This window comes from Coenobita brevimanus, chromosome 81 (assembly GCF_032717465.1).
Source record: "Coenobita brevimanus isolate Jiangsu-jjx chromosome 81, ASM3271746v2, whole genome shotgun sequence".
Taxonomy (NCBI): Eukaryota; Metazoa; Arthropoda; class Malacostraca; order Decapoda; family Coenobitidae; genus Coenobita; species Coenobita brevimanus.
Window position 1 is genome coordinate 15,052,743 of NC_137034.1, and position 2,862 is coordinate 15,055,604.

Here is a 2,862-nt window from a genome sequence, read left to right on the forward strand (position 1 = left end):
TTCTGCCAATTGTTTTGAAAAAGTGTTCACTTGAACTTGCCTCTGTCCTAGCTAAATTATTCAGGCTATGCATACGTACTTCTTTATTCCCAAATTCATAGAAAGAAGCTAATATCCACCCAATTCCGAAGAAAGGAAGTTCGTCTGACCCCTCCGATTACAGACCAATAGCTGTCACATCTTCTCTTGGTAAGGTATTTGAAACTTTAATGAATAAGCACATTTTTAAACATTTTGAATCCAACAACTTAATTAGTGATAGACAATATGGTTTTCGCCACGAAAGATCCACCATTGACATACTCAATCCCTTAACTCAAACCATCCATCAATCAATTGATCTTTTTGGAGAAACTCATGCAGTAGCTCTTGATATCTCTAAAGCTTTCAACACAGTATGGCAACGTTCCCTGCTGTCCAAACTCCCTTGCTATGGACTAACGTCTTTTGTTCCTTTGATTTCTTCATATCTTAGTGACAGGAAAATAAGAATAAAAGTAGATGATGTATATTCCAATTTCCACGCAAATAACGCTGGCGTGCCGCAGCGATTAGTTCTGGTGTCAACCCTATTTCTGGTTCATATTAATGATCTCTTATCTGTCACCCACAATCCCATTCACTCATATGCAGATGACTCAACACTACATAGTTCATTCACACTCAGACACCCATTTATAAAGTCTAATATCTCTACCTCTCAACTCAGTACAGCCATCTCCATAAATCAAGATCTATCTACGATCAGTGAATAGGGGCAAAACAATCTTGTCTCTTTTAATGCTAGTAAAACTAAATATATACAGTTTACTATTAGACAGATATTCCCAGATTCGTACATTACCTTCAGTGCTACTAATATTCCCATCTCCAAGAGTATTGAAGTTCTTGGCGTCTCACTTAACAGTGCCCTCAGCTGGACTTTCATGTCAGATCACTTCCTAAAACCGCCTCAAAGAAACTTGGATTATTGTAAAGAGTCCGTAACTTCTTCGCCAATGAGCAGTTAGCTATCATTTATAACAGTCATATGCGCTCTCAGCTTGAATATTGTTCACCCTTGTGGAATGGTTGTGGAGAGGTTGCATTAAGACAACTAGACAAAAATCAGAACAAAGCTGTTAGAATCATTAACAACCCTGCCATTACATATAAACTACCTCCCCTGCAAATAAGAAGGAATGTTGCCTCCCTTGCATTATTTTACAGATATTTTTTTGGCAAATGCTCAGACGAAGTTGCGTCCATGGTGCCACCTCTCCATGCCTTCTCTAGTGCTACTCGGGCATCTGGTAGTGCTCATGACTGGAATGTCATTCAGCCATATTGCAGAACTTCTGCCTATCAGAATTCTTTCATTCCCCGAACTGCATCTCTCTGGAACTCACTTGTCCAGAGTTGTTTCCCTCCAAATTTCAACCCACAGCTGTTCAAGTCTAACTGTTAAAGATATTTTATGAACAGAGGACACCAGTAATCTGATGTATGGATTTTTTTTTTTTTGCTCATTTGTTTTTCCTTCCTCCATTCTGTTATTTACAATATATACATATATATATATATATATATATATATATATATATATATATATATATATATACAGAGAGAGAGAGAGAGAGAGAGAGAGAGAGAGAGAGATGTAATATTATCTTCTCCCACTAAATAAGTAGTGGCTAAAAGTAGATGCACATCTGTCAGGTACGACCAACCAGACTACAGTAAACATGAAATAATGGTAAAAGCCAAGCATAAACTGATACTTCCTGTTTCACACTAACCCCCCACTTGCTAGCTATTTTTAGCCTTATGGGTCGCCTCCATGCCGGCCATTTTTTGACTTTTTTTTTTTTGGCTAAAATGTTAGACTTTGATGTGAAAACAACGAATTTCACCATTAAAATACTCACAGAAGCTCGGAAATGGGTTTTATTGAATCCTGCCTACTCGCATACAGGTATTCCCATTCTCTCACACTCGCCACATAGGTGAAAGCCGTTTTCTATGTAAGGTAGACTCAGGTATTTTTGCTGGGAAGGTATAGCAATGTTCAGTACACTTTGCTGATTGTTTATTACTTCAACATCTGTCACAATTTGAATGTCTCTCGCTCACTGTGAATCCATTGTCTTACGCATACTTGAAGATTGGTACAACCTGACTTCACTATGTACAGTCCTGACACTTACAAGAAGGTATTTACAACTTGACTTCACTATGTACAGTACTTACACTTACAAGAAAATGTTTACAACTTGATTTCACTATGTATAGTCCCTACATGTACATGAAAATACTTACAACATACCTTCACTATGTACAGCACTGGGTGAGGTACACAGGCAGAGAAAGGCAGAGTGAGCTTGAGGGGGGGAGCGAGTAGGTGTATGGCCTTGACTGCCTGAGGCATGATAGAAGAACAGTAAACATACACACCCACCAATTTTTACCCGTGAATCTTGAAAATTGCGGTCACAGTGACTGTTTTAATTTTAAGCCACTTTAAAACAACACTGGTCTCGACTGCAGATTTTTGTCAGACCGTTTTAAAACGGCACTGGCATGCGGCGGGTTAAAAGTCATATAGGAAAAAGGCCACACACATGGCAGATGCATAGCTTTTCCACATAAAGGAAACCGATCCCACTTATGGTTTTATTTACCAACTCCTTCACTTTTGTTCAACATAATCCTCATAGACACATAATTATGAACAACCATAGACAGTAACGTTTGGCCTCGACTCCATCCCATGGTCGATGGACGCACTGGGACTAATTAATCAGTTTTACCATGTATTTCTGCAAAATGTGGTGGTTCGCAGCTTATTTTATATTATTTAAAAAAAATCATAGATTGCTATAT